General features: G+C 44.1%; 1 long non-coding RNA gene across 1 annotated transcript in view; it reads left to right on the top strand.

Moving 5' to 3' along the window:
- Window positions 1-18,006, top strand: part of LOC112834695 (uncharacterized) — a 34,628-nt gene extending 16,622 nt beyond the window's left edge. Inside the window, exons 2-4 of the long non-coding RNA XR_003210998.2 lie at window positions 11,995-12,076; window positions 13,523-13,793; window positions 16,453-18,006. This is a non-coding gene — a long non-coding RNA (uncharacterized lncRNA). The remainder of the gene's footprint in view (window positions 1-11,994; window positions 12,077-13,522; window positions 13,794-16,452) is intronic.
- The last annotated feature ends 2,964 nt before the right edge of the window (window positions 18,007-20,970 follow it).

Raw genomic sequence — 20,970 nt, 5'->3', positions numbered from 1 at the left:
CCATCACCACAACTGAGATGGTGAACATCCATCTCTACCAGAAGTTTCATTTCCTTGTACCCTGTTGTAAGTCCTCTCCCATGTCTCCAGCCCACACCACGGAACCCCGATCTGCTTTCTGCCATCATAGATGGGTTTTCACTCTCCATAATTTTACATAAGTGAAATCACACATTCTGCATTTCTTTCTCCAGTTTCTTTTACTCAGCATAATTTTGAGACTCATCTGTGCTGTCATAGATCAATAGTTTCCTTTATATTGCTGAGTAAGACTTTAAGGCATGTATATACCACAGTGTGTTTATCTGTTGATTTGTTGAAGGACCTTTGGGTTGTTTCTTATTTTGGGCTATTGCAAATAAAGCTGCCATGAACATTCATGGACTAGTCTTTGTATGGACATATGCTTCCATTTCTCTGAGGTAAATATCTAGGAGTGGAATGGCTGGATCGTGTAATAGGTACATATTTAAATATTTAAGAGACTGCTGAACTGTTTTCCAAAATAGTATGATTTTACACTCCCACTAGCGGTATATGAGGGTTCCGATTCCTCCACATTCTCGCAAAACTTGTTGCGTTCAGTCTTTTAGATTCTGACCATTCTAATAAGGTGCAATGGTATCTCATTGTGGTTTTAATTTACATTACTCTAATGACAAATCTTGTTGAGCATATTTTCATATAATTATGTATTTATCTTCTTTGGTGAAGAATCTGTTAAAATATTTGGCCCATTTAAAAATTGCATTTGTGGGCGCCTGGGTGGCTCAGTTGGTTGGGCGACTGCCTTCGGCTCAGGTCATGATCCTGGAGTCCCGGGATCGAGTCCCGCATCGGGCTCCCTGCTCGGCGGGGAGTCTGCTTCTCCCTCTGACCCTCTTCCCTCTTGTGCTCTCTGTCTCTCATTCTCTCCTTCTCAAATGAATAAATAAAATCTTTAAAAAAAAATAAAAATTGCATTTGTATTCTTATTATTGAATTTTGAGAATTCTTTATATGTTCTGGATATAAGTCCTTTCTCAGATAAGTGCTTTGAAAATATTTTCTTCTAGCCTGTGACTTGCTTGGTTCCATAGCATCTTTAAAAGAGCAGATGTTTTAAATTTCGATGAATTTAAATTTATCAACTTATGTTTTTAATGAATCACATTTATGGTGGTTTATCTAAGAGATCTAACCCAAGATCACAAAGATTTCCTTCTAGAAGTTTTACAGTTTTAGGTTTTACATTTAGATCCACTTTGAGTTAGCTTTTATATATTGTGCAAGGTATGGCTTGAGCTTCTTTTTGCATATGGATTATCAATCATGCTGGCATCATTTAGAAAACAGTAGAAAAATGGAAGACTCATTCTCCATCTACTTGCTTTTGCATCTTTGTAAAATATTGATTCTCTATATATGTGTGGGGCCCCTGTCCCGTCTCAACTTGCTCTTCTGCTCCTTCAATCTATTTGTCTATCTTCATGCCAAAATTGTACTATCTTGATGACTGTAGCTTTATAGTAAGTTTGTGATCTACTCCTATTCGTCCTCTTCTTTTTAAGTTCAGCTCTTTGTTTTAAAACTTGTTTTGACTATTCTAGGTCTTTCACATTTCCATACAAATTTTAGGATCAGCTTATTAATTTCCATACACATACAAACCTGCTGAGATTTTGATTGGAATTTCACTGGATCTAGAGGCCAATTTTGGAGAGGACTCTCAATAATGTTGGCTGTTCTTTCCATGAACATGGTATATCTCTGTTAAGAGTTTCTTTAACTTCTCTCATCAATATCTTAAAGATTTATTTATTTATTTGAGAGAGAGAGAGAAAATGAACGGGGGGAGGGGCAAAGGGAGAGGGCGAGAGAGAATCTCAAGCAGACTCCCCACTGAGCACAGAACCCAAAGTGGGGCTCAATCTCAGGACCCTGAGATCGTGACCTGAACTGAAACCAAGAGTTGGACACTCAACCAACTGAACCACCCAGATGCCCTTCTCTCAGCAACATTTTATTGTTTTCAGTGGACAGATCTTTTGGAGTTTTGTCAGATTTATTCTTAAGTATTTAATATTTCTGATCCTATTTTAAAGGTGTTTTTCTTGTAATTTCAATTTCAATGGTTTGCTGTTAGTATGTAGAAATGCAACATCCATTCTTAGTAAAACAAGAAACAAAAAGCTCCTGAAACTCCTAGCAAACTAGGAATAAACATGTCCTCAATCTAATAAAAGGAATCTACAGAAGAGCTAAAACTGATACCACAGACAATGATAAAAGACTAAATTTCTCTTCCAAAGACCCAGAACAGTAGGCATATCTGTTCTCATCACTTCTACTCATCACTGTAATGTATGTTGTACTGTATCAAGACAGTGCAGTTAAAAAAAATCATCTAGATTGTAAAGGAAGTAAAACTGTATTTATAGACAACATTCTCAGCATAGCCCAATGGAATCCACACAAAAAAAACCTACTAGGAGTAATAGATGAATTTAGCAAAATTGAAGTATAAACAAAATCAGTCACATATGTTGGTTTCTGTTTTGTTTTACAGCTGTTGCTGATATATATGAAGTAATGGATACTAAGCAATTCATTTTTACTGCATCTTTACTTGTACATTTGTTCTTACATTGAATTTATAATTTTTATAATATTAACCATTTGTAGCTATAACACTACCTAATTTGATTAGTACACCCAAGCAGAATGAAAATATATCATACTTAATGCTGACAGTCCAGAAGGCATACTTGTTTTTACTAAACCAGTAATATCAAACTAGTCTTGTTTATCAAAGATTTGTTCAAATCGCATGAACCTGAAAAACATTTGGATTAGTTTCTATATTTCTGAGAATTTTAGGAATATTTAAAAGATATAAGCACTTTAAAAAAAAGCTTTAAGCTAATTTGAAGAAAGCTCCTTCACAGGATTTTATAAATAATTTGGTAATGCCATCCAGAGGTAGAAAAATACCACGTATACATACAGAGGCATATATATATATATATATATATATATATATATATGAAAAAATACAAATGGAGAGCTTGCAGTTTTCATTCTAAAACCTTAGACACGAGTCAAGTAAATGCAGTAATTCTAAACTCACTGGTTTATATAAATAGTTGGCTCTTCATCTTTGATCTAATTTATAGATTTTTTTTAATCTGAATTATGTTTCTGGCAGATGGAAAAAGTTAAAGTTACCTGTTTAATATGAGGGCTAAGGCTTTCCACCAATATTTGTGGAGGAAACTTGGAAGATTTTCTTTTGCCCTGATATGTAGTTGCTTTTGCGGGGGGGGGTCCTTAAGTTCCTTGAGAGCCCCGATGGGCGACAGGGGTTCTAAAGTGCAAGTGACTGGGTGCTGAGGGGCTGGAGTGGGAAGGGGAAGGTCTGACAGAGCGGAAAGAAGGATGGAGGAGGTTGGGGGCTTAGAGAGGGACATAGGAAAGGATTCAAGGGCGCTGAAGGGAAGATCGAAAGTGGTAAAAGAAGGAAGGAGGAATGGAAGTGACGGGAAAGGAGAGATCTTAGATGAGTCAGTCTAGAGAAGCCACCAAGATTCCAAATTCTCCTGAGTGAAATCATGGCAATAAGAAGTAAAGGGGAGAGAAGTAGCATGGTAGTGAAGGAGCATATAGTCGGGAGGGATTTCAGAAGGATTCAGCCGACTGAGAAGTTCCTATAGAAAAAGCAGGATCAAACAGAACGAAGAGGCACAAAGAGCCAGGAAAAAATTTCTAGGCCAAGCATCAGGGAGTGAATCCCCACTAGAAAGAAAGAACTGGGAAGGGCTTCCAGCCCAGCAGTTAAGGGAGTGTATCTGCGTTGGAAACAAGGAGCCAGGGAAGAATGTCTAGCCAGAAGGTACCTTTCAAACCAAGAAGCCTGAGACTAGCCCAGCCTTGGAGAGTACATTCAGAATCTTAAGAATCAAAAGCCTGTCCTTACCATGATTCAGTGGACTGCCATCAGGAGTACTGGCTGAGTTGGACTCACCAGTGGGTCCTCAATCAGTGAGTCAGGAGTGAAGACAAAAGATTCAAACATGTGCACTTGGGGTCCTGCGTGAGAGGCCCAGGGGTCCAATGGGGAATCCGATCCTGAGTCATAGTACCATCACTGTTAAAGGAGAAATTATTCTGACGCTTGTTAAAATGGTAAGGATGATTTACTCAGGACTATTGTCATAGGTGTCAAGACTGTTACAATAGGGGAGATAGATGGGGCCCAACTCTGAACACACAGCTGGAGATTTATAGCCAAGGAATTGAATGGGGGTTTGAAGGGTTGGTAGATAAAAAATTGCTAAGAGGAGACACCAAGGGTAGGGGGAATGCTTGCTAACTTGACTTAGGATTTTGCTGAAGGCTGGCCACGGTGGTCAGATATCAAGGGTGGGGGAAATCTCACTAAAGCTACTTAGCAGAATTTTTGCTATAAATGGTCTAGGGGGGGCCAAAGGCAGGGCCCAATGCTGAGGCCCAGTCAGAAAGTGGGCTCAGAGGGGCGTGGCTAAACTGTGGTCAAGAAGAGCATCTTTGCCTAAGGCCCCCCCCAGTGTGGTATTTATGAGGGTGTTTTGGCTGGTGTTAACGGGGCTGATATTCTGGTACTTTCCTGGCAAATCAAAAACATCAGGCCATGTTGAGAGTTGCGGAAAGAAAATGTTGAAATTCAAATAAATTGCTTGAGGCAAAAAAATCACTTCTGTGGCCTAATTGCACTGATGAGCCTGTGAAGGAAGCAAGCTCTAAGCCTGGTTACCATCACCTTCTAAATTGGGTTGGTCCGAGGAGCAGGAGAGGGGAGACAGGCCTATTTGTCTCTGGGCAGAATCTGCCCAAGACTCCAGACCATGGCAAGAAGAAAGATAAGACTCTCTTAAGTTTAGATCCCAAACCTGTAGCCCCTGTCCCTGTCTGGGCTCTGACTAGAAACAATAAAATGCCCCCTAATTTACAAATGCTATAGTGTCCGCAATGAACTTCCAAAAACCTCAGCATAGGCAGTGTGGAATCAGTCTCTGGGTTTTTAAGGTGCAGGTAATGTTGAAGGACTCTACTCGAGGATGAATACACACTTCGGGGAAGGATTGTTGGAATTTGAAAGGTTATCAGGATGCTCTTTCTCTAGAGGCAACTATAAGCACGTCCCCGCTCTTCCATCCCTGTAAGAACCAACTGCTTTGTTATTTAGCATAATGGATCTTAGAAGTAATGTTCATTGGCCGCATTGAAGCTGTTCAAAGTATGTAAGTTGGTTGAAAATACTCTATCAGACACTCCTGACCTTACTTAAGCAGGGTATTAATGAAACTCCTTCCGAATGCTGTCTCTGTCTTAGGGTTTGAAACAGACATGTATCCAGAGCTTGTCGGAAGTTTCTCCCACCTGATTGACTAGACACTGGGCTAAATCTTGCTGTTAGAATGTTGTCACATCTGCCTTCAGCGAGTCTGTTATGCAAGGAATTTGTCAGAGAGCCAGTAGGACGGAGAACTGTACTTCATTGAGTTTACAGAACTGGTTGTACAACTTTTTTGCGCCTGCTGGCTTCCAAATGTTTATTTTACGGCTGAATTCGGCCCGAGACTTGCTTGCATTGTAACAAAACACCTGGTAATGAAGTTGAGAGAACGAGAGCCCTCACCTACTCGTGCAGGCACATAGGCCCACATCTGAAGTTTCGTGTCCCTCAGTTTTAACAAGTTCCCCGAAGCTCTCGGGCTCGAATAAGGCCAGCATGTATTGTTAGGGACCTCTGCTGTAGCAGGTGTTCTTATATTTCTATGACCCTGCATAATGGCTCTTCACCGTTAAACCCTTTTATGGTAAACCACCTCAGCTCATTTATTAGAGGGGCTCATAAAACTAACTAAATGGTACTGAGCTAGGGGGTGAGTAAAGAGAGTACGCTGCCACCTCCAGGAACCATTTTTTTTTTTTTTTTAATGCTTGTGTTCCTATTTATATGTTAATAGGTGTGGATGAATCAGTTTCAGCTTTTTGAATGGTACTAAAGACCAGGCTGATGTCCTGCAGCCCGCAAAAGCCCCATAAAGGCTGCCGTTTGTCCCCTCTGGTCGGAGGCCAACGTTCTCTTTACAGAATTTCAAAAGGCACAGAAAACCTCCCCCACTCCAACTTATTTTTACACCGAGTCAGTTATTTTATTTGTTTGTCCTTTTCATATTTGTAGGTGCCACCGCCCAGGCTGGGGTGCTTCTCTCTTGGCTCCCAATGTCACATCTTGGTCACACGCGTATACCAGTGTGTGACTATATGTCTGTGTTGTTCAACTTTTGTTTTGCCAAGTAAGAAAATGCTTACTGCTGGTCGTTAAGTACACTGTGAAATTCCTTTTGGGAACCCTGCAAGTAAAATAAGACCATCAGGAGTCTTTAGACTTATTAAAATTCCAGACTCTCTAAAAACAGTATTTCCTGTCTAATCTTCACGTTAATGAAATGATCAACTGAGAGCCAAAGCATGATTGCGGGATGAGCTCTTTTGGACACTATCTGCATGGCGTTTAGAATAGCCAAGTCATTGTCTTCATTAACTTGTCAGTGTGAGACTCCCAGGTTTCTGATATGTACATGGAATGTGCAAGGGTACACACACCTCAAAACAGCAGAGAAAGCTGATAGTTCCATGTCACTACAAGGAAAAGTCATATCCTCAGTTTAACTTTTTTTCACTCTTGGCCTTGAACTTAGCTTTGTGGCCACTCTGAAAACAAAACCAACATGATTATACAGTCACACAAAATTCTCACGTGTTGAATGATTCCACAGAGGTGTTACTGGACAGCAAAGTTTTCAGAAAGGGCCTTTGCTCTCTGTTAGTGGCAAAAAAAAAAAAAGTTTCCTTAGGAGGGCAGTTACCTCTTTAAAAGCCAGACGATGGGAACAGGGAAGGGAGAGGGCTGTCTGATGGGAATTTATGCCAATGGAATGCAGGCGAGTTGTACTTATAAGGCCTTGTGCTTGTTCAGCTGGGAGCGGTGCTGTTCAGGGAAGCCAAGGAGATTGTGTTTTTTTGGACTCATCAAAATACAGTGATCATTCTTTCATTAAAACTCGTGATACTTATCATTAGGTTCGATGTAGTAGAATGATTCCTGGGTTTTGTATCAAAACTCTGGGTCAAAAGACACTTATTTAGTTCCTTAACCATTCTTACCTGGAGCTTTCTTTAGTTAAAATGCAGATTAGCATCTCTCGCCTAGCCGGTGAGCTAGGGCAGCTTAATCAGAGGGGTAAATGAAAGTTCCTATGCCAGTACCTGGAACATAGTAGATCCTCAATAAAGGTTAGTGTGCTCAGTCTTGCCTTAAAATCAACAATGTAAGTGTACTCTGTGTAGAGACTTATTTTTAAGATGTTTATTTATTTATTTGTCAGACAGAGAGAGAGAGAGAGAGAGAGCACAACAGGGGAAGGAGCAGGCAGAGGGAGAAGCAGGCTCCCTGCTGAGCAGGGGGCCGGAAGCGGGACTCAATCCCAGGACCCCGGGATCATGAGCTGAGCTGAAGGAAGACACAACCAACTGAGCCACCTAGACGTCCCTAGCCTTAGTTCATTTTTATGTTTGACTCCCAGTTGTAAAATCTTTGAGGGTGGGGACCTTATCATTTTTTTTCCTGAGAAACTAATAGCAATAAACATAAAGAATTGATGTGTATTAAATTTTTATCACATGAATTACACCAACTTCCTCTTACCTCTGGAGATAGCCTGAAGGTTACCTGTATGACTCAGTGAAGAGAACCCCTCAGTAGTGAGAATGGGATAGCTGAGCTCAAGTTAGGAATTTAGGGAGTAATAGAGAATTCCCCTCTCCATATTTAAGTTTGTAGAATCCCTTTGTCTGTACTCTTCGGACAGAAATCAGAGTGCAAGTAGTGTTTTGTTCAGCACCAAATCAAAACACAGGCTGCTTCTTTGCTTTCACTTTTAACACACTGGCACCTGTGCAGGAAAAGAGCAGAAGAGGGACGTACATTCTTCAGGCTTCCATGGCCCCTTCTGTGTTCATCAGTAAACTGGAGTTTAGAGAATCCCCGCGCTGTGTGTACAGAGGCATGCACGTGACCGACTCCTCCTTGGGTACCGGCTGGACCAACAAACAGTATGTTACACATTCTCTGAGGTCTACATGGCTGAACTCAGGTCTGACAAAATATCTCATTTTATGGGCTCACCCAGAATCATCTTAGGGTCAGGAAAGCAAGTAGTAGCAGCTCTAGATCACTGACACCAGGAGTATCCACGTTCCTTTGCCTCGACCAACTGGTCTCCCTCAGTGTTGTAGTAACTAGATTTATTCTGGTTCACAGAGGCATTGGTTTTCTATCTTACTCTCTTTAATATAACTTCCTTCACTAAAAATGAGGTTGGGAAAGTATTTTGAAGTTTAAATACTTGAACAGACCCTCAGAGTCAGAAGGCTCCCAATATTTCTGACATTCTTCCTTCCTTTTTTTTTTTTTAAGATTTTATTTATTTGACAGAGAGAGACACAGCGAGAGAGAGGGAGCGCAAGCAGGGGGAGTGGGAGAGGGAGAAGCAGACTTCCTGCGGAGCAGGGAGCCCGATGCGGGGCTCTATCCAAGGACCCCGGGATCATGACCTGAGCTGAAGGCAGACGCTTAACGACTGAGCCACCCAGGCGCCCCATTATTTCTGACATTCTTTCAGTTTTTCCAGAATCCATCTCCTTTCTCCATTTACCCTGTCATCCCATTAAAACATATTCTCAGGGCACGTGACTGGCTCAGTCCGAAGAGCATGGGGCTCTTGACCTTGGGGTCATGGGTTTGAGCCCCATGTTGGGTGCAGAGATTACTTAAATAAATAAATAAACAAACTTAAAAACATAAAATATAATTCTCTGTTGACTCCACTGTCTTTGCCTTGGAACCACCTAGCCTAGGGTTTGGTAAAGAATTTTTGATGACATGACTGTCAACCATTCTTCTATCCATTATTCAATGATTCCAGCTTTTCTGTGTTCCTACTGCATACCACTAACTGAATTTTATAGTTGAGCAAAACTGAAGCTCAGAGAATATATAACGCAACAGATCTAATTTCAACATCTAACAAAAATAAACTGGCTATAATCCACCCATAATTACGGATCATTTTACTCTTACTTTCCCAGCTATTCTACCCGATTAGCTGCCAGTGTTACCCTCCTAAATATCTTTGTCTTCATTTTCTCTAGGTCAATATACCATCAATTCAAGAGGAGAAGAATAGGTTTGAGATTGGAGATGGGGAATATCGGTTCAGAGTGGGCCAAGCCTTAATCGCAAGGTCTCCTATATTTTTAATGATACCGTAGGGAAGGTAAACCTTTTTCTCTACCCTCCTATACTCAGTAGCTGGAGGACCAGTGAATTAAGTTGGCAAAAGACAGATAAACAAGAAAAAAAGAAACAGATTTAATTATGTAAAGATGCATTGGAGTTCACAAAGAAATGTGACCCAAGGAGGGAGTGTTAGTATTTGGGGCATATATACCATTTTAGGCTAGACAAAGGAAAAGGGGTTGGGGGCATCTGTTGGTAATTGATGGGAAGTTAAGGGAAGGAAAAGTAAATAGGGCTGTTTAGTAAGATTTGTTATGCAGATAAGAGTCATCTCAGGTGCTAAGAGTTCTCTGGGGGAGTTCTCTTCTTGGTAGGAAGAGGGACACACCTTTATAAATGGAAATTTACATCCTGCTTTTAGACAGGGAGAGGGGAGAGAGCTAATTGCCTTTAGCTCAAAACAGTCCTCATGCCAAGGTGGCATTTTTTTAGGGCGGTGTGTTCGGTTTTCTTCGGACCCGAGAGCATGAATGTGTAGCATTACCTGCTTGGTATTGGTACACAGCACCTCCATTGTTATTTCTCTCTCTGGCAAGGGTATCAGCTCCTTAAGGGGAGGAGAAGTGGTTTCTTTAGTTTCATGTTTGTAATGCTCCCTCTTAAAAGCTACTCTTTGTTTAGCACTCACAATACGTCATGTGCTTTGTATACATTCTCTCCAGCCCCTTCAAGGTAATATAAAAATCTCTGTTTTCTGGATGAAGAAATCCAGGCTCAGGTTAACTGACTTGCTGAAATTATTGAGCACATTTTAGCAGAGGACTCAGGACTTGTTCCCTAGATCTGTGTATTAGTCAGGATTCTCTAGAGAAGCAGAACCAAAAGTATGTGTGTATATATAGAAAGAGATGTATCCGAAGGGATTACCTCACAGGATTATGGAGGCTGGCGAGTCCACATCTGCAGGGTGAGCCAGCAGGCTGGAGACCCAGGAAGGAGCCACTGCTGCAGTTCCAGTCCCAGTCGGCTGCAGAATTCCCTCTGGGCGAGGGAGGGGAGGGTTCAGCTTTTGTTCTAGTGAGGCCTTCAACTTTTTGGAGGAGGCCCACTCACGTTACAGAGGGCAATCTACTCAAAGTCCACTCATTTAAATGTCAATCACATCCAAAAACACCCTCACAGAAACATCCGGAATAATGTCTGACGCCGAAACGGAACTACCACCATCTGTTAACAGCCCATTCCACATTCGCTTCATTTTTATCCTACTAGGTTCTTCTCAGCATGGGTTAACTGGTGACCTTGAGTCAGTTTCAAGCCATGCACACTAATCGTGGGTAAAGCTTCCCCATCTCATGTGAAATGGATAATCAGCTCTATTTAAAAGGTCTTTATTTACAAAGAAAATCTTTAAGGGATTTTCTGCCTCCTGAAACTTAAAAAGCAAATCTGATACGAGTGGTTATAAGGAACACAGACATTCTCTAAGCATCCTAGTTACGGAGCCAGCTTGAGGGACCTCCAGGCAAGTTTTAGAAAACCATCTAATACAAGGAAGTAAACAAGATCAGAAGAGAGGCTAGGTTGTTATATTTAAGCAAAGCCATTTTATTCTTACTTGCCGAAATATGAGAAAAGGAGAATAAAAGTAGGCTGATCACAGACGGGCTAGGAATGGATACCATGTGTAGGGAAGTTTCCCTGAAGCTGCGGTTGTATTTTAGCTTACTTTATTTAATTTTTTTTAGAAAGATTCATTTATTTATTTATTTGAGAGAGAGAGAGCATGGGGGAGGGGTAGAGGGAGAGGAAGAGAGAATCTCAAGCAGACTCCATGCTGAGCATGGAGCCTGACACAGGGCTCGATCTTTCAACGCTGAGATTATGACCTGAGCGGAAACCAAGAGTTGGTCGCTTGACTGACTGTGCCACCCAGCCCCCCCACCCCACCCCCGTTTACTTTAAATAACAATTTTGCTTTCAAGATCATTTAAAAATTTTGATTAAAACCAAAAATGAGGGCTTCGAACAAACTCATTCCGCAGTCTGTGAGACTAGAAGCTGAGAGTAAGGTCAGCAGGAATGATCAGGGAGGGGATGTCCAACTAAAAGAGGAAGTTTGCAAATGATCAGTGATAGAAAAGCTTTGGAAGCATGGTCTTGTCTTTCTTTTAGCCAAAGGGCCCTAAGTGGCACGCGATGGCCCAAGGCATCCAACCTCTTATTTATTTTTATTTTTGTATGTTTTTTTATCATGGTAAAATACACATACAATGTACCATTTTAACCACTGTTAAGTTTACAATGCAGTGGCATTAAATACATTCACAAGGTCGTATAACCATCACCACTATTTCTAAGACTCCTTTGTCATCATTTCTGTACCCATGAAAAGGTGACTCCTCATTCCTCCACCTATTAGCCCCTGGTCATCTCTGATCTACTTTTGGTCTCTAAGAATTTGCCTCTTCCAGGTCCTTCAAGCGTGCGGAATCATACACTTTTTGTCCTTTTGTGACTGGCTTCTTTCACTTGGCATCAGGTTTTCTAGGTTCCTCTATGTTGTCCCATGGGTCAGAACTTATTTCCTTTTTATGACTGAATAATATTCCATTGCATGTGTACACACCACATTTTGTTTATGCATCATTTCTCAGTCTGACTTTTAGCCCTGGAAACATGGATCGGACTTGAGAGCCATGCTGCAGACACACAGAATGAACGTCTCAGGAGGATGCGTATGCCCAGCTGGTACGTGCGGAATCAGTACAAGTCACCTCACAAGAGACTTCTGTGCATTCTCAGTGCTAGTTACTAACCATCTTCATATGAGAATTTCCAGTGGAGTTGTTCGCCAGCGTTTGGTCATTTGAGCCTCACGTGGGCTAGGGAGAGCGGAAAGGTGAGGAAAGTGAGCTGTAGAGAATTAAGTTGCAGAGAAGGAACTGGAACTCCAATCTCCACCCCATAAATCCTGCCCATTTCCTTCTATTCTAATGAGTCCATTTATCGCTCCCTGGAGAGTATGCCTTCCAGAAGGAGGAGGGCATAGGGCTTTGCTTTGCTTAGCTGAATTAGCAGATGGAAGCTCTTCGGGGCTAAGAAGCCCATAGCCATTTCAGCCCTCTGTTCACATGAAAGCTTGGATAGCCCCACCCGGGGCAGAATTACATTTCTAACGGAGCCGCGAGGCTCCCACATCATGCACATGAGTGTCTAGGACAAATGGCTGGGCTCTGTCCCTGGAGATGATTATCTTGTTTTAGTCTGAAAATTAAAATTGGTGTTACAGTGCATCTGGGCACACGTGGGCTTCTTTGACATGGATGGACTTTCCTGTGGTGAGTTATTGTGAACTGGCTCATCTTCAGAATTCAGAAAGCGGGCCTCTGGCAGGTAAGAGAAAAAATCCTGAGGTTTTTCTGAGCCTAGAAACTTGAGGAACTGAGAAATGCTTTAAAGCTTCTAGGTGGTAGGAGTTCAGTATGACCCCAGTGTCTGGAAGGCAATTTGCTAATCGTACGCTGAAGATTTGAGTGGTGTATTTTCTAATTCAGGCCATTCAAAATTTTCTGTGCATTAGAGAGTTCCTATCCCATTCCATGACGAACACTTGAGTTAAGTGGTTCACTGTTGTGTTAGCTGTGTAGGGTGGGGAGGTAAGGTGGGTGGGGGCAATGGGAGGGAGGATATTAGCTTTTGCTGTGTTATATGCCTACCCTTGGGCCAGGTTGTAAAATGAGGGAGGGGTGCTTCTCCCTACAGCCCATGCTTGAGGCCAATAGACCTCGGGGGGGGGGCGGGGGGAGGGGCAGGAACCTGTGGCCCAGCCTACCTGCCCTTCTTAGTCGGGACTAGAGAAGACATGGGATTTCCCAAAGCTGGTAACTTTTCGTGGTTTTGCTAATATTTCAAGGTCGTGCAAGAGCGACACACTGTGCATCTATGTAAACGGAAGTTAAATACATCTTCGTTCATGGTCCCTTTCAAGCCCAGAGTAGGCCAGATGTTCTAGTGTTATGGGAGCCATCCCCTCTCCCACCATCTTTGATTATCGGGGTCTGAAGTATTAGTATTTGTCATCACGCTCCACCTTGCCATCTACTCAAACACCAGAATACATGACATGATGGCAATAGGGGCTAAATCTAAAGTCTTCTGTTTTTTGTCTTTTTTTTTTTTTTAATAACTTTATAGGAAAGAATCTGGAAAACCGACCCCTTAAAAATTGCAAGCAGGCGTTCCCTGAGAGAGATTAAACTTAAGTGTGCCTTTGGGGCAGACTGTTCCCACTTACACAGGCCCTCGCCATGAACCAGATGGAACACTGTGTGCTGTGCTGGGGCCCTGTCATTGCCCCCTTTTTGGCGGCACTGACGGAAGGTGGCACGAAGAGGGCAGAAATGATTCCTGGCTCCATGTGGACTTGGAGCGAGTTGCACTGAAACCCCACAGTACTGTTTGGACTGTAAGTGGCTGGTTCCTCTTACTGTGCGGCTGTAGGATCCTCTGAGCAGTTGCTCATAAGGGCTGGGAAGCTAAGAGCGGCCTTCTGCAGGAAGGGCAAGCAGACAGGACCATCACCCCATGCGGAGGACTGGATGTCAGCAGAATGGGCTTTGTTTGGCCCAGCGCTCCCCAGATTGGATCTTTGGGGTCCACTGAGTAAGCACGATCCCGCCAACTCCAAAGCCTGTAGGGGCCAGGCAAGCGATAGGAATCGTTCAAAGAGACCGGGTGGGATTCTGGCAGATTGGAGAACGTGGCTCCATTGGAAGGGAAGAGCTGCTTCTAAGCTGGAGCTGGTTGCTGACGCTCAGATAAATGGGCTGAGTGTTGCCGTGTCTTCTTATTCAAGAGGATATGGAAATCTTGATTGTTTTTTAATGTGAAATATCTCAATTGGAATATTGATAGCAATTCAGTTTTTTTTTTTTTAAACCGCTTTGCAAGTTTATTACATTGAAGTTGAGAGTCTTTTGTGGCAACACTCTCCTGTCATACATTGTTTATATATTTGTCCCTGACAACAGTAATAAAATGGACCTGCAGGGGCCCCGTCTCTCCCTCTCCCTTCCTTTTCAGTCTCCCAGGAGTTAGAATACTTGGCTTGCTGAATTCTCCCGAACGTCCTGTGAGGTGGGCAAGGGTGAGACTTCCAACAGCTCCTGCGGCAAAGCAGACTCCCAGGGCCTGACGGGTGGCGGGGTGTGGCACTGCCTGGGCTCCGCTTGCTTTCACCTGTGTGAGGTGCCCCTCTGGGCGTGGGACAAAGCCTCCCATTGCTGCAATGCAAGCCATGTTAGAGTGACACAGGTGTCCATTGCATCAGTAATAACAACGCTCAGAAGTCTCCAAGAGGAAGCGAAAGGAAAGCCCATCAAAACACATCAGTAACAGAAGGGGAATTCCATGCAGTTAAGATCTACCCCCCGCCCCCCAACTGGTGGCCGCCCTGCTCTGCCGCTATCCTGCGGGGCCTCTGAAGGGCCAGCACAAGGAGGACCCACAGAGGCGTGCAGGGGCTGCCTTAACATATGCTGATGCAAATGTCAACGCCAGCCCCTATCGTAATCTGAGGGTCAGCACATGAATCCTGCGGCATTTGGGGTCTGCAGGGGCAGATGAGTACTGTAAGCACCAACACCTGCGGTGCTGAGGCGGTGCCTGGCCAGTTGGCTTCCACGGGGCCCGGCGCCAGGCTGGAACAGGGCTGGGGGATGCAGAAGGCATGGCGACCGGTGCAGACGTGCCCCGGCCTCTAGCGGGCCCTGCCGCTGGGCTCTTCTCCCCTGCCCCGCACGATGAGTTCTGTTAGCCCGCTATCCTCCCCATCGCAAGCACAGCGTTCAGGGCCACCACATGTCCTCTGGGAGGTGACAAAAATGATGAGACCAGGATGACAGGACCAAAATAGATTTTACTTTGATTGGACCCCATATGTGTGTCATGCAGTGAAGGGAATGGCCTGGGCTCTGGAGCCTCTCCTCTGCCTCCTGTCCTCACTGGGGAATGGTTTGTCTGGGGCACCGTATCCTTTCAGGATCCAGTCTGCCCTCTGATTCTCCCTCATGGTCTCTATAGCCTGGGGCAATTTTGCTTTAATATACCAAAGAAATACAAATGGGAACAGAAACACAACACAGATGTCCACAGCTTCTTCCCCAATGTCACAGAACTACGTGCTTCGAGCTAGCGGTTTTGCGGAATGATGAAAAACATGTGGTTTTATCCCAACTTCCAAGAATTAGAGGCAGATTCTAGGAGGGTGGGGATTGTCTGGAATTAAAAATAGTAGTCCAACACATCTGGTGAGGACATATTACTGCCCATTAAAAGGACAAAACAGGAGTTGGTCTGCGGGGTCATGCATCTACCTTCCCAGCTTTCCTCGGCCACACCCAGCCCTGGGGGTGCGGCCTCCCCTTGAGGCTGAGAGCTGATAAAGAAAGATCTCTTACAAATTCTAATGTCCACAAAGAGCAGTGAACCTCCTGGTGATGACTCATACCGCCCTGTAATCTAGCCTCACTTTGCCAGAGAGAAATTTCTAGAACTCATGCCTGACCATGCAAGTCACTCCCCTATTTAAATTCACTCTTGGGTTCTCAGACTCAGCAGGTCATACAAAACCCTTCATGATCAGGCTCCAGCTTATCTCACAGGTCCACGAATAGTCCGTGTTGTCTCTTGCTGTTAGGTTTTGTTCTGTTTGTTCCAATTCTCTTTCTCCACTTGACTAACTCTTACTTCAAGGCTCCGGCTATGGGAGATTTCTGGGATGGCTGCCCCGCACTACCCACCCTCTCTGAGTTACGGGCTTGGCACCCACAGCAGTCTGACCGCCCATGTCTCTGACCTGGCATCAAGCACGTACTTTGAATGGTCTTCTTCCTTCTCTGTGTTTTCAATCACATCACGAGAGCTTCAAGTACAGGAACCACAGCTCCTCTTCATTCTCCAGAGTACAAATTTTGCTATCAGTAAATATGTAGTGAGCTCTATAGATGCAGTGGCCAAAAAAAAAAAAAAAAGGAAATAAAGACATGATCGCCACCCGTATTAATTGCCCTCACAAAGTTCCACAAACCAGGTGGCTCTGACAACAGAAATTTACTATCTCACAGGTGTTGGGCAGAGTGACGTGACCCGCATTCGCCTTCAAGAAGCTCACAGTCTCATAGGACAAAATGGATCTGCTGACCCATCAATCATCCTGCATACGAATGGCCATGCTACAAACATGAGTTGGGGGGTACAGAGGAAGCATCCAGGCCAGAAGAGCTCCTGTCCTCTGGGGAGGGCTTCTCGAGAAGGGAGCAAGAGTGAGAGAGGGGGCTGGTCAGGAAAAGCTGCTGAGTGGGTTTTGGCTGAAATCCTTCTGCCTGGAGCAGAGCGGACCACCCCCCCCCCGCCCCCCGCCCCGGAAGCTGCTCCTGGTCTTTGCACAAAGGAGTTAGCAGACTGTGCCCACGCCTACACTGGGTACATTCTTGGGCACTGTTTTGGTGGAGACATAGAACCCAGGCTTTTGTTGTTGTTTCTGGGGAGGGGATGTGGAAGTGGACTGAGCAAAAGTGCTTAAGATAATAGTCACAAAAGCAGCCAGGATTCTCTCTTGCGGCCTGTCCCTAGGGATGGAAACCTGGAGGGGCCTGTGTTCCCAGACACCAGGTTGTAGAGTAAACACAGGAATGGAAATAATGTGGGAGGCATACGAGGAAGGGAGATGGTGACTGGAGAAGATCAAGAGGAGGCAGGGGTTGGGACTGACTGCCCGAGGGGACGCACACAGTCCTGAGGAGCCCCAGGAAGGTCACACACTGAGGAGGGGGGTGTGTGTGACTAAAGGGACACAAGAGGGGTGCCCAGGGCGGAACGCTTCGTTGATTGCATAACCCTGAGAGCGGAGCGATGCTTCTTTGTGGCACGGGGGTGGGTGCATTTGCTTTTCCAGTCACCTGTTGGGCTTGGGTGCCAGCTAAAGAAGGGACCGTGAGGGCTGACTCCTTATATGTGGGTAGGAACCCTATTCAAAGACTTTTTTTTTTTCTTCCACCTATTGTTTCCCTAAGCCTCATATCAGCCCAGTGAGATAGGTGGGGCAGGGATTATTGACTCTGTTGCAGGTGAGAAAACAAGAGAGGCTAGGCGGGGGGCCAAGGACACCCGGGGAACAGCGCTGCTCCTGTACCCAGGCTGACCCCTTCTTGACCTCCCTTCCCCGAGGGGCTCGTTCCTCGTCCAGTCATGGTCAAGGAGATCGAGTGCGTCGCCTTTTTGCAAACTGTGGAAACAGGTTTGGTTAAACTGGCAAGTTACTTCCAGCGATACCTTAGGGGAACAACACACAGGGAGCAGCAGCAAGTCGAATGTGTGGATGCACCCAGTGGAGGGCTTAGAAACAGCGGAACGGATGTACACGTGACAGCGTGTCCGGGTCTGAAGACGGCGGTGCTGAGTGAAAAGAGTAAGAAGTAGCAAGAGATACATGACACACTTGGCTTCAGGTAAATTAAAAATATGTGCATAGGGCGCCTGGGTGGCTCAGTTGGTTAAGCGACTGCCTTCGGCTCAGGTCATGATCCTGGAGTCCCGGGATCGAGTCCCGCATCGGGCTCCCTGCTCGGCGGGGAGTCTGCTTCTCCCTCTGACCCTCCCCCTCTCATGTGCTCGCTCGCTCTCTCATTCTCGCTCTCTCAAATAAATAAATAAAATCTTTAAAAAAAAATATGTGCACAAAGCCACATTTTTTAAAAATGGCACAAATAAAAATTCATCATTAAACATATTCCAATGGTTATCTATGGAGAAGTGAGCAGGTAAAAGTGAATAAATAAATAAACAAATAAATAATCAAAGGAAAGACCTTGCACAGACCAGTAATGACAATGTGTCATGAATTCTATGTCCTCAGCCTCTGAAACCACAGATAAATAACAAATAAAATCAAGACGACCTCCTCAGAAATTCCACAAAGAGGTATGAACCGTGAACTTAAGCTTTGTTGACAATGTAAAGGCAAGGCAAGGCAGACAAACGTGGTGCTTTTCCTTTCGTGTAGTCACTTCACAGAAAAACTGTTCCCGGTATTTCCTCCGTGAAATGACGTATAACATCCCTCCCTCCCTCCCTCCCTCCCTCCCTCCATCCGTTCCCCCATCCCAAACGTTTATCAAGTGTGCCTGAATCTAAGACCCTCTGCTTGGCACTGGAAGGGGCCAAGAGGTAAAGAAATCCTCTCCACCTTGGAGAAGGTTTTAATCCAGTTTAAGGCCGACGTGTCAGGGGCTATGTGAATTTGGATTTTAAAACTTTCCTATACACAGAGCTTGCAAAAATAGCCCCCCAAAAATCTCATTTTGGTCCACTTCCTTTAGTCACGATAGGGAAGGGGTGAGAGAGAACTAATAGCTGGGATTAGGAAGTCACATCGCTGACCTTATGATGGAAAACCCAAAGCAACTGAGAACTGTCTGCCTCTCAATGAAAACTGAACCTTTACAAAACTATTCGTTGATGTATTTCACTTTCTTTAATGCCACTTATGGTTCCGAGCTTTTTTTCAGTCTTTTGCTTCCTTCGACTTTCACAGTCTCTGTGCGAACACACGAGGAAGGTGCCCAGATGATGCCCATTTTTACAGACAGAACACTGAGGGTTATGCTAAGTGAATTACTCAAGGTCACACAGTGTTGAAGAAGGGCTTTGAGCCCAGGTATTTCAATTCGGAAGTATTCTATTTGTATCCCCTACATCAGAAGGCAGCACATTTTTTTCTACGGTGAAAAGCTGGAGAGTAAATACTTTAGGCTTGGGGTCACGAGTCTCTGTCTTGACTACTCTGCTCTTGACTGCAACCAAATGGGCGGGACTGTGGCCAGTACAATCCTGTTCCCTTCGGGCGGTCCTTTCTCCAGCCTGGCCCAGTTTCTTCACAGGCAAGTTCTCATCAGTGTTCCAGCAAAGTCTCCAGGGTGACCCTCTGCAGATCTTTGGAGAGCTCCCTCTGCAGCTGTCCCCCTCTGTGCTCTGCTTTGCAGGCGCTCACTGCCTGGGCCTCAGAAGCCCACGGCCTGCCCCACGCAGGGACACTGCTGGGCTCAGAACGCATGTACGTATTTAATACATGAGATAGGATGTATTCAACCCACTCTTTCGGACTACAGACTCAGCCTTTCTTTAAGCCAAGGACAATTTCCCTCTAATCGTTATCTCTTCTCTATCTCTTCTCCTAGGACACCCTTGGACTGGAAATCCTAACAGAGGCTCACAGTCCCTTATCTAAAGTACCTTTGGTGTTTTGGGGTGTGTGTGTGTGTGTGTGTGTGTGTGTGTGTGAAAAAACAAATTTCCAGCAAACACGCTTATTGGAAAAACATGACCTGAAATGCTAGGAGACTGTTTTTAAGTCATTAAAAAATACTAGTGTGAATATTCCACGTATTTTGCTGCTGAAAGTGTTTGATTTCTGAGTGCTTCCCATATCCTCCTGGGGATGTTACAGAGTACATACTATAATGATATAAATATATATAATGTAAAATGTATGTGAAAACATATAATAAACATAAAAATATAAATACATATATACCTAGAAATATACCTACATAAAAATATATAGAACATTCAGTATTATTTCTAAAAGCTGAAACAATCTAAATTCCTAAACTTCTTCTGGCTTCAGTGGTTTCAGATAAGAGACTGTAGATCTGCACACATATTTGCTCTCCTGGATCATCCTCAAGGCTAACTTTTTCCTCCGTATTCCTCGGTCTTCGAATTTTTCCTCCAAGTTTTCATTCATTTCCTCCTCCACTGGATCTTCCAAACTACTCGTCAGGTCTCAGGACTCACCATCATCGACTTCAATTTACCTACGCTTAAGGAAAATCATGATTTTATTTATGGCATAATTCAATCTCTTGTATGCCCTCTCTTTCCCTCCCTGATTTTGATAAAAATATTGTTGGCTTCTTCCAGAAGTTCTATTTCACCAGGGAGTGGTACGACTAACAGTCCTATATAATAAGTTCTGTGATAAGTCCTGTAAGAGTAAAGGTTTGGTTTGACTACAATGACTGATTCCCTCCATCACCAAATAAATATATCCAGCTACTCAAACAAGATAGATTATTTATTTTTCATATAGACACAGACAATTCTGGACCACAGTCTATTGACTCCACAATTTTCAAGGAAGCAGTCCTTCTGTTATCTTGCCATCTTCAACTTTTGGCTTCTGTGTGATGGATGGAGGTGACCATGACATCTGTAATCCAGCCAGCAGGAATGAGATGAAAAGCAGCACAGCATGGAGCTTCCCTTTAAGGACATTTCCTTGAAGCTGCGTATGCCAATTCTATTTCCATTTCATTTCATTAGACAGAACTTAGTCGGTGACCACACACCTATCTGCAAGGCAGTCTGAGATACGTAGTATTCCCTACTTGGGTAGTCATTTCCCCGGGTAGAAATCTTCACAGGATACGGGAAGAATGGATATTAGGAGAGTCCTGGCAGTCTCCACCACTGCCTACTTGAGTACCTTCTTGTCCTTCCCCTATTCATTAATGCTGTTCACTCTTCCTGCTCAGATCATATAGTTGGAGAGTCTTAACGTGGCACAAAACTACAAGTGGTGG

Source organism: Callorhinus ursinus, unplaced genomic scaffold (assembly GCF_003265705.2).
Source record: "Callorhinus ursinus isolate GAN/ISIS: 27379988/994484 unplaced genomic scaffold, GSC_fseal_2.0 scaffold17, whole genome shotgun sequence".
In the NCBI taxonomy this organism is placed as follows: Eukaryota; Metazoa; Chordata; class Mammalia; order Carnivora; family Otariidae; genus Callorhinus; species Callorhinus ursinus.
Note: the sequence above shows the minus strand (reverse complement) of the source record. Positions and strands in the feature narration are given on the sequence as shown.